This window comes from Sprattus sprattus (assembly GCF_963457725.1).
Source record: "Sprattus sprattus genome assembly, chromosome: 2".
Classification (NCBI taxonomy): domain Eukaryota; kingdom Metazoa; phylum Chordata; class Actinopteri; order Clupeiformes; family Clupeidae; genus Sprattus; species Sprattus sprattus.
The window spans coordinates 66,240,057-66,252,299 of NC_137921.1; positions in this window are offsets into that span (position 1 = coordinate 66,240,057).

Consider the following 12,243-nt stretch of genomic DNA (forward strand, 5'->3'; position numbering starts at 1 on the left):
AGGCCAGTTGACCAGTACTACACAACACGGCACAGAACTTTGAAGTGGTACAGGAAACTCTTTCTTTACTTCCTGGACATTGCTGCCACAAATGCATACCTTCTTCACAAAGAACTCATGCAGAACATGCAGAAGGACAGCATGACCCACAAGGCTTTCCTTGAGGAGCTCACTGCTCAGCTGTGTGATGATGTGACAATGAAAACAGAAAAAAGGCTCCTGTAAAGAGCGCCAGCAATACTCACATTCACAATCCATTTTGTGGGCCTCGTGCTTGCCGCAAGGTCTGTGAATATTGCAGGACACAGTGAAAGCAAGTCAAAACCCTGTGGATGTGCAAAGTATGTGATGTCCACCTTTGCCTTATACCTGAGAGAAGTTGTAATGAGACTTGGCATCCATAGGCCATATTTTTATACTATGCACACATTATCTAATATGCACCTAATTAAATGCACCTACTTATATTCACATAGCTTGTTTGCACTTTCTTGTATTTACTTTCAAAACTGATGGTTGTGGGGGAGAGATAGCCACAATGACATTCCAGGGCCATTGACAGGTGGGCCATAATGGGGAGGGGCACTCACAGGGCAGTTTACACCTACCTCAATATTCCTAGTGGTTTAGGTGAAGAAAAGTGTCACTTTCTAAATACTTAAAATTAGTATAGAAACCACACACACTTTCTAATAGCTAAACTCACCTATGTGGAGCAAACACCTATCTTTACAAGGTCCAGAGTAAAAAAGAAAACTTCCAAAATATTTACAATGTGTTTTTGTACAAAGTCTAAGCACCTCTGAAACTAGAGTGTCTTTAGATTTAATTTTAATACAAAACTTTTTTTTACTACATTACTTTTGCTCTCATTTTATTATTGCTGAGGTTTTCAAGAATATAATCATAAATACCACTTTTGCCTCATTGTTTTTATACAAAAATATCAGGCAGACTACCTAACAGAGTAAAAAAAAAAAGGCCTCAGTGTTGGAAGTGTTAAGGCTTGAACTCAAACCTGCAAGAGACAACTGGCACATGTGTGGCAGTGAGCAGTGAGTACACATTTCCTGTGTGTGTGTGTGTGTGTGTGTGTGTGTGTGTGTGTGTGTGTGTGTGTGTGTGTGTGTGTGTGTGTGTGTGTGTGTGTGTGTGTGTGAGTGTATGTGTGTATGTGTGTGAGTGTGTGTGTGTGTGTGTGTGTGTGTGTGCGTGTGAGTGTGTGTGTGTGTGTGTGTGTGATTCCAAGGAATCAAACCCATAACCTTGGTGTTGGGTTTATGAAAAATAATTGGGTTTTCTATTATTTGAGTTAAGAGTTAAGAGACAGCTGGCACATGTGTGGCAGTGAGCTCTACAGTGAGCTGCTTGTATCGTGACGTCGTCGTGCCAGACCTCCAGAGACTCTCCGGGCTGCTGTTGAAGGAAGAGGAAATTGATGGTTGCTAAGAGACCTTGTTTCATGGCCCTAAGGAGGAACACTGGGGGAGAATGTTAGGGCCGACGACGACACTAGAAAATGCATGTCACTTATAGCAGTCTTGTCTGAGAGCAGAATACTGGAGGACGGAGGAGGTCAGGATTTACTGGTTCAAATATAGCTAAGCACTATCTTTATATGTAATTGGATATTACTGTAAAGGTAGATAGATAGATAGATAGATAGATAGATGGATACTTTATTGATCCCGAGGGAAATTAAGGAATGTACAGTCTGTTACTGACGAATGCTGGCTAGAATAGTGTTTGATTCGGTCCAAGCCACTTTGTTTCCCAAGAGCCCGTTTATGAACACCAGACAGCTAGAGGATTGTGAAAAGCAATGAGCTAAATTTGACAAAACATGTTTTGGATTACAAAGACTGCATGTTTCACACATTTTTTTTTTACTGCATAACTGTCTGAAGAGTAGAATCTGATGCTTCCTAGCTTGTTCCTTGTCTTGTTTGTGTATGTATTGGATTGGAGGTGTATTGGTTTGTTTGGTGTTCAGTGAACTAATGTGCAAAATCCTTAAAAACAAGGGTAGTGTACAATGCAACTAGATCTCCAAAGCTCCCACAGAGATTCTCAATTTCTTTTGCATGGGGGTTGTGTAAAGGAGAGACGGAAGATGTGCGAGTCAAGAGTAAAAGGGTGAGAGTTGAAAGCTCATGAAATGCCATCATGATCAAAGACAGCGGCGGAAGGCAAGCATCAAAGGGTTCTGTAAAAGACCACAAAATAAGCACAAAGCACAACAATACCAGATGATTGGTTCGATGAGGGGTGTTGGAAAGGTAATTTAAAAAAGTTTTGAAAGTTTAAAAATGTCCCTGTTATTTTTTCAGGACCACCAGATTACAAATTATTTAGTTTCAAGTCTTTTATTGTCAGATGCACAACACAGAGACAGACTGGGCACTCACTTTCTTAAGACAAGACACCGCACAGCAGCCTAACATAACATTACATAACATATAAGTACTCTGGACATAGACATATGATAAACATATAATAGACATAATAATTAACCTACTTAATATACAAAATAAATACACAATACAATATGCTAAACATATAATTACCTACTATACTAACCTAATAAACCTATACTAACCTAAAGACAAATTGAGTGTGGGAGTAACAGGTAGTGCACCAATTCTCACCACCTGTGGCCTCCCTGTTAGGAAGTCGAAGATCCACTTGCACAGGGCGTTGATAGTTCCAGGTCTACAAGCTTGGAGACGATTCTGGAGGGGATGATGGTGGCACTTTCTGATGACAGAGGTCAGTGCTACCGGGCAATAGTCATTCATGCAGTCATTTAGCCCTCCGTGCATGTAAAGGTGTATGAAAGTTCAGGTTTTAAGTCCAACTGTAAAAACAGACACATCCTCACCACAGCAATTTAGTGCAAACAGTTGTTCACAATGTTTTTGCTTTTGTCCACTGTAGACCCACCTTGCACTAAAGGTACACATTTCCTGTAAAGTACAGATGTGTGTGTGTGTGTGTGTGTGTGTGTGTGTGTGTGTGTGTGTGTGTGTGTGTGTATGTGTGTATGTGTGTATGTGTGTGAGTGTGTGTGTGTTTGTGTGTGAGTGTGTGTGTGTGTGTGTGTGTGATTCCCAGGAATCAAACCCATAATCTTGGTGTTGGGTTTATGAAATAGAATTGGGTTTTCTATTATTTGAGTTAATTGCTTTGGGACCAGTGCAGGCAAAGACATTATTTCTGGAATATTTCCCCTCAGCTATTCAATTCATTTGCAAGTGCAAATAATGACCAGAGCTATTAGCATGTAAATGTCATGCATAAGAGAGTTGAGGTGGTAATTAATGATATCATTGGGCATATATATTCTCTATGTTCTCACTAATCACACGCTTACTCAAGCAAATTGCCTAAAGTGTGTCATTTTAATTGACTAGAGCGTACAACAGCCTGTTAACATGGTCAGGTCATCATTCAAGGTCACATGAAAATAGATGTTTATATATAATTGTTTATGTCCATAGCAGGGCTGTCAATTTTGTGATGAATTAATCTAAATGAATAGCATATATTAATTTGCGGTGAGAAGTTTTTACAAATTGCCATCGACATTAATTGATTAAATAAAGCAAGCCTGGGCAGTGTGATGTTCACCACACATGCACACAACAAATACTTTAACTCAATTAAATAAACAACACATTTTCTTTATTTCTGATTAACCCATCTCATAGGTTGTCATCTCATAACACATTTAGGTGATGTTAACATCAGACTACACCAACTAAAGCACTGATTAAATAATGCTGGCTTGCAAACTTTTGTCACCCAAAAACACCTATAACATAGCATTTGACCAAGACGAAGCAATGTTTTTTTTTTTCCTTTTAAAAGGATTTGTTTGCCCATTTTTCCACAAGTTAACATGTTTCCTTGAGGTCTTAATGAAATGTCTGTAACACACTTTGGTCAAGGACCAGGCAAAATAGCACCCATCTCATCCTGTCAAAAACAGCCCTGTTCAGAGCAACCTGTTTTGAGTGCCTGTTGCTTTAAATGCTTACGAGCCAGCTCACTGGGTCCAGAAAAAACTTGTCAAAGACAAAAATATGTTTTATAGGTTTTTTTTGTAAATAATCCAATAACCCAGTTGCAGTTTTGGACATATTCACGTTTGAGTATTAATATTATTTTCATATTTATTATTTCATTATATTTATTATATGAAGGCTTTTTAAAGACAATTGTATTTGTTATCTATGGTTCGCTCGTTGTAAAATGGCTGTCTGTATATTGTTTGACTCTGTGGAATTTTCGATAAAAGCTTGTAAGACTCACAGAAAGTTGGATCAGCTTTCGTTGGCTTTGCTGTGCATTCTCCCTTGTACTTTGAGAAGTTCCCTCTGAAGAGTGGCTCACCAGCTGATGTTTTGGCTTGGGGATGCCCAGCATTTTTGTTGAAGGGCTGCCAGGTAGTGTCTTTGGAGGAAAAATTATACTTTGATATACGTTGAAGAGCTTGTATGTCATCTGACAGACCATTATCCTTGCACTCCATACATACAACTAGCTGTTATTAATGTCTGCAAGTCATGGCTGAAATTTCGTATCTTGGAGTACCCAAAAGCCCTTACTGTTGCTTTAAATAGACCATTCAATTGAATATGATTATATGTTTGTATCAAGTTATGTGGCATTTTACACATACTATACACCTGTAACTTACAGTTTTTATCCATGGCTTTGGGCAATTGCACGAAACCGAAATTACGTTCTCAAAACAACACGTGCAAACCTCCAAACCACTGGGCACTTGTTCAAAACCGATTGGCATTTCTCATTCCTTTAATCAAATTGCAATTGTTTTAGAAACTCCTTGCAAATGACAAGTACAATTGCCTACAGCTTGCACACATTCCAAATGATTTAGCACATCTGTGCAAATGGTTAGGTACAATTGCCTTCAGTTAGCCCAATTACCAATGCATTTGGCAAAATAGCCTATATGGTTTAGCACAACTACATAGATCACCTTCAAAAGGTCATATCTCACCCAAAACAGTTAAGTCAAGCTTCAAAACCAAATCATTTTCTCATAAAAATAGTCAGTGCCCTCAAAATGAAAAGTTCCTTCCCGAAAAGAAAAGGACATTCTCCAAGCTTTAAATATATTTGCCAAAATAACCTAGATGGTTTATCAAAAAACTATGGCACACCTGCAAAAGATCACATCTCTCCCGAAACAGACAACTCATCAATTAAAACTAATTCCTTTTCTCATACCAATAGTCAGTGCCCCCAAAATGAAAAGTCCCTTTGGCATTGTTTACTGTAAGCACTGCAGGTCAAAACATTTAGATGTTTTGTCAGTATGTCAGTGGACCATAGAAATATCTCTCATGTGCACATTTCAATCTTGGCTTAGTCCTTTGACACTGAATGGTTACTGTAGTAGATGTTTTCTTTCCAGAATACTATGTGTATCAAACAGAAACAAATTCAAGAGGAGCCATCAAGGTTTCACATGGTGAACTGAATTGGACTCATGCCATGGAAATTGTTACAGTATGTAATTGCAAAACAGAAACAGAAAATGTGTACAGCAAAAAACACTGTCAAACAAAAAGAACATCAAAACTAAAATTAAGTATAGCCTACACTACTGTAACAAAACATACAGAAGGAAAGGAAGTCTTCAGTCTTCGTCCTCACTCTCCTGCTCAGCCTCACGCTCACATCTGTCTGGCCACAGATTCTCATCTACATTGCATCTTATGTTCTCCCTTGCAATGCAACGTGGGAAGAATCGGCGTGCATGCCGCAACCATCCCCTGCAATGTTCAGACGTTACATCCTCACAAGCAGCATCCATTGCTTGTAGGAGGGACCTCTGATTTAGAGCCCGATGCTCGTAGACCCTCCACCTCCAAGCTGAAAAACACTCCTCAATAGGATTTAGAAATGGGGAGTAAGGGGCTAGGAGCACCATCACCATCCTTTGATGGGCAGCGAACCACGCCCTGATGAGCGGGCCACGGTGAAAGTTGACATTGTCCCACACAATCACATATGTCGGCAAGTGAGGCCCTACCAAACCCCCCTCATGTAGAGGGATAAGATCAACGTAAAGGCGGTCTAAGAACACCAGGAGCTTCTGGGTGTTGTATGGGCCGATACTTGGAATGTGGGTGACTACCCCGTTTTCGGATATCGCAGCACACATTGTGAGGCAGTTGCCCTTGCTCGTTTGGTGCTTCCATGTTCATACTTGTCAACTGAACTGAACTTTGTCAAGCCCTAGATGTTTGATGGAAGCATTTATACTCCTGGATAGCACCTGTCAGCTAACTAAAATTACTGAGTGATTGGTGATCGGATGTGAGAAACTCCCCCTTGATTAGTAAAGTTCCAGTTGCACCTGAAAAAATGAAGCCGATGATCCAAGAGATCAATATTACAGTATATACCATGATGTTTTTCATGGTATTACTGTATGTGCCTGAACGATTGTGACAGTGGAGTGAACTATTCTGCAGGTGATGATGTACAGAAGGAAATTATGCCAACATGTTTTTGCAGCGAACAACCACTTGACTGAGAAGCAACAGTCAGTTTAGACCAGCAACATGTATTCAATTGGTAATTGGGCTAACTGAAGGCAATTGTACCTAACCATTTGCACAGATGTGCTAAATCATTTGAAATGTGTGCAAGCTGTAGGCAATTGTACTTGTCATTTGCAAGGAGTTTCTAAAACAATTGCAATTTGATTAAAGGAATGAGAAATGCCAATCGGTTTTGAACAAGTCCCCAGTGGTTTGGAGGTTTGCACGTGTTGTTTTGAGAATGTAATTTCTGTTTCGTGAAATTGCCCAAAGCAATGGATAAAAACTGTAATAACTTGACTCTAGTCTCTTAAGCATAATATTAAATTGGAAAGATCACAGTGTCTTGTTTCGTACTGTATGCATAAAACCTGTGTACCTGTGCTATCTCCCGGCCTGATGCATTGTGGGTCAAGTAGTCAAGCTGAGAAGTTCATGCATAGGATGTTGCTTTATATCTTTCAACATCTTTGTTGAAAAAAGCATGAATTTGACAAGAGGAGGACTACTGCGAGGCTCAGAAAATGGCTTCAGGAAAAAGGACTGCTAGCAGGAAGGATGAAATGTCAGACCTACAATCAAGATGAAGAAAAAAAGATGATGGAATACATCAGACAGCTTTCAATGGTGGGTTGGGTCTGGTAATCCAGACATAAAAGCCACAGAGGAAAAAAATGCAGTAGGACTTTAAAAAGAGGGTCACTCTTTCAGAATTCAAAGATTACCTTGTCCTCATGGATGACATTTATTTATCAGTAAATCTACATTGTTATCCTTGCAACTACATAATTCAGTAGGCCATTTGCCATTACAGTAATAACAATAATGTATGTAATTGTTGCTACTAATAAGATGTAACATAACTGATATGTAGGGCTCTATGTAATTCCCTTCACTACCAGGTTTGCACCTCAGACAACTTGACATGATGCAAGAAGTTCATAAAGTCTCTCCAAAATGGCTCAACTTTAAGAAAAGATGTAAACGTACTATGAGTCGGTATATAAGAAGACATGGGCAAATGATTGGAGACGCCAGAGAATTTACTGCTAATGTCGAATGCAGCTTATGTCATAAAGGTAAAGTGAGCTAAGAGAGGATATTTGAGAGTTGTGTCTATCGCAGTAGAATATAACCTTTATAATATAAATATAATAATATAGAATATAACCTTCATAATATAAATATAATAATATAGAATATAACCTTTATAATATAAATATAATAATATAGAATATAAACCTTTTTTCTGCCGCAAGCAGGTGGGGCTGTGCCATGTATCTGTAATTAGATAGATAGCTAGATAGATAGATAGATAGATATAGATAGATAGATAGATACATGTAGATAGATAGATAGATAGATAGATAGACACATGTAGATAGATAGATAGATAGATAGATAGATAGATAGATACATGTAGATAGATAGATAGATAGATAGATGCATGTAGATAGATAGATAGATAGATAGATAGATAGATAGATAGATAGATAGATAGATAGACAGACAGACAGACAGACAGACAGACAGACAGACAGACAGACAGATAGACAGATAGATAGATGAATACATGACAGTGTCGATGTCTAGGAGGAAAGTGTTCTTGTGTTCATGTGGATAGTGCAAAGAGAGTGATAGTGTAGAATATATAAGTGGTTAAGTCTGTGCATGGGGCTAGTATAGCCAGTAAAGGGTTGGGCAGTTGGCTGGTATATAATGAGATGAGATGACAAGGGAAGGGCAGACTGAGGTAGACTCATGCAGGGAAGACCCCCCCCCCCCCCCTTCTGCGTGGCGTTATAAAGCTCCAACAACAGCTCCCGCCTTCCTCACCAGCCTGTCCAGTCGCCCCGCATCCCTCTTCTTTATGCTGCCTCCCCAATTACAGTTGGAACAGACATTTAGGAACAACAGGCATACTTAACGTGAATGATCTTGTATAAATGTTTATAAAAGTCTGTGTCATTGATCCACATCTTTTTATTTGTTTTTATTTTTGCAGATCAGCAGTGTGATATAATTCATCTCTTATTACAAAAGGGCGGAGGGAGGACATCCAGAACATGGACCCGAAAGGAGTGGTTCTTTGGCATACTAGGAGTCAAAAATTGACATATGACATGTTTATTACATATGATATCAATAGGAAATGATCCATGATGATGGATTTAATTAATAGTAAATAATATGTGACTCAGTGTCAGATAGACTCCTTATTAATGGTTGACAGTGTCTCAGTTTAGTGTTATTGCGACAAGAAGCATACAAAATAGGTTTCTGGAAGGAGCATAAGTCAGAACCATAGAATTGATTTGTCTGAACGTGTACAAGGAAAACTTCAAAGGGTTCCCCAGTTCTCTGAGGCAAAGGACGATGTGAAAGAACAGGAGAGGCCACACAGTCACAGCATGTGTGCACGCACTAGCCTGCGCATAAGGTTTATATATTTCCATGCTTGTTATTTTTGTTGGTTTGTTGCGAGGACACATCTGTGCAGCCGCTCTTTAACACAAAAGAAAACTGACATGTGAGAGGAAGCTGAGCTCTGAAGGCTCTGAAGGCCACAGTAGTAGTCACCTGAAGCGTGCCTGTAAGACTTAGATGTCAAGGCTCATGGAAACATATTTGAAACAAAACTCCAACGCGCTTGAATACTCTTCAGGTGCGACAAAGCCTGCCCAGAACATGGAGTGTATATTGTTAGTCACGACTGTTTGACAGGAAATGTTGGTGTAGCGTGAAAGATATATATTTATTGGCAGGTTTATTGATGTCTTCTCATTTGCATCTGTAGTTCAGCGGAAAAAAGTCAACACCTTTTAAAGTGGTTGTAGAACATCTACATGGTGAGTCACTAGGGAGGAGGGGGGGGAACATTGGGTTTTGTGCCTCTAACTCACAGCTTTCATATCACAAGTACCCCGTTGACTTATTGTGACGGAAATTCATTGTAACTTGAAGTAAGAAAGGAATAAGTTGCTATGCACCTACAATTTTAAAGTGGTATTTGTTTGAGGAAATATTTTTTCTCAGCACAAGCAACCTAATGGCAACAAAATCTTTAAAAAATAGACTTTTGGAGGAATTGTTTTGGCCAATAACTGTATAATAAGCGGGATAATGTATAGTCTTATTGTGTTGCTCATCAGGATCTTGTTCGTCCTGTCGGGATTTATTTTTCAAGAATGACCTGCAAACTTTACATTATCGATTAATTATTTGTGGGTTTGACCAACAACTTTAGTTATATGCTCAACCGTTACTTCCATTTTTTGTCTTTGGCTTCTAACACCTGGATGGTGATATCCAGGGTTTATGTCTATCTTGCTTTCTAATATGATTAATATGCTGTATTGACTAATAGAATATCATAATTTGATCCATAGAAATCAATAGTACAACAAAATTACAACATAATTTCTCCAGAGCCATACCCTCACTGTCCTTACACTGTCCTTCCTTTATTCTCTCCCTCTGTCTCTTTTTCTCCTGCTCTGTGTAACAGCAAGTTAAAAACAGGTTCTGAATTGCATATGTGAAGAACATTGATAAAGGTGAAGGCTATTGGTCTGGGTGGATCTAAGATTACTTGACCACAAAATGACTACAGGTCAAGTCTTTAATATTGATTCAGACTGCAGCTATGAGGAATGAGCTTCAAAAGCCTATGGCGACAAATATAATTACATTCATGTATCAATCAATCAATAAAGAAAAAACTGGATTATACACTAATGTATGCTATGCTATAGAACGTCAATGCTTGAAAATCATTTTGCCTGTAAATCTATACAGTTCACCTTTGGTTAACGCAAAGCTGAGCCAACAGGCTCCTTGTCAGTGTAGATATCTGCAGTGCTGACATCGAAAAGCACACTATTCTTCTCTATGTGGCATGACACAGGGGTGGAGCTAGGACTAACCAGAGCACGACTACGCCACCCTGGGAATTGCGCCCAAGGAAATAGTTAAGGTGATACCAACAGGGCTGTGCAGTAATAGCTCTGTTGTGTCTACTGGACACTGTTGCCTCCTGAGATCGACACACGTGTTGATCACAGACCATGTTGTGCACATATTTGACATATTTGCTCCTTTTTCCGCATTTTCATGTGTGAATGTGTGCTTGTGTGTTTGTGTGTTTGTCTGTTTGGCATCTGTGCGTGTTGCATGTTTTTGTTTCAGTATCATTTTTAAATGAATGCAGACGTGCCTGTGTTGAGAGAGAGTCTGTTTCAGCATCGATTCCCACTATTTTGTGGAACTTGGGTTTCCAGGAATAACTCTTTTCATGTTATGACAACGAACTGCCCCGGGGCTGGATAATTTGCAGTTGTGATGGCGAAAACATTCACCGTTATGACAAGTCGCAACAGCCGTGACACTTGACCTAAGATCATTTATGGAGTATCTGTATAGACTATGGTGTCTAAGGGGTTATAGAGGTATAAAAGCCCACTGGACTAGTAGGATGACCCAGCTACGACAGAGTGCGCAAGAGCTGCTTGCTTTGAAGCTAATTTTCAATTAAAATTCATGCACCTCCTCTTCTCATCATATAGTCCATTTGGTTGTGGTCTTTAGTTGAATAGGAACAGAGCGGATGACAACTGAGATCCACAGCTTTACGTGAGGTGGATTCTAAGCGTGTGGTTTTAGAGAGACACACGCAGGAAACAATATGGGCTGCTTTCCTAGACACAATCTGACACTCCGCCTCAAAACCAGTGTTTTATTTATCAACAAACAACCAAATGACTTAACTCATTTACAAATACACCCCTGGGTCCTCACGGCTCACAATAACTCCCACAACATATTGTCCCAAATGAAATGAGTCATCTTAAGCCATGTTTCTGCCTGATGTCTCTTATTCACGTAGATAAAAACCAACTGACTGACTGAACAGAATGAAACAAGCTAATCTAACTTATAAAAAAGAGAACAGGAATGGAGCCACAGGTGAAAAGATGGAGAAGAGAAGAGTGAGGAAAGAAAAAGATGCTGACCTACACTTCAAATATGGGGATGCTGCATAAAGTTCAAGTCACTTATGCTTGCCTACAGAGTGCTTTGCTGGTTCTGCTCCCACCTACCTAAATACTCTTGTAAGGGCAAATGCTACACCCAACTGCAGTTACAATGAACTGCCTAGCACTACCAGAGCAGGGGCGTCCCTCTCTATCTTCAAGCCTCTTACCTTGACTGTTCTGTCCCCTGTACGTCGCTTGGGACAAAAGCGTCTGTCAGTCAGTTTATCCTGAAGAGAGAGGGTGTCAAGAGGAGAGGAGAGGGAGAGAACAGGAATGGTCTTCCCAAGCAGGTCCTGACAAATGCTTTGCAGCCAACCCTAAAATCATTTAGCTTATCCCTATTTCCTTTATGCTATTTAATGTTATACCTCCTTGCTCCACCCTTTCAAATGATCTCTCTCTCACATACACACACACACAAACAAACACATACACACAGGCACTCCTATTTGCACAGTGTATTATGTAAATAACTTCATTGTTAATCAAATGCACTAGTCAATTACCTATGTTGTGGCTGTACACAACCGATGGTGCTCCAATATGTGTATATATACAACACAATAAAACATTAGCAGGATTATTTTAATGTAAGGTCACCTTTGCCCTACTCCCTACAACCTTGG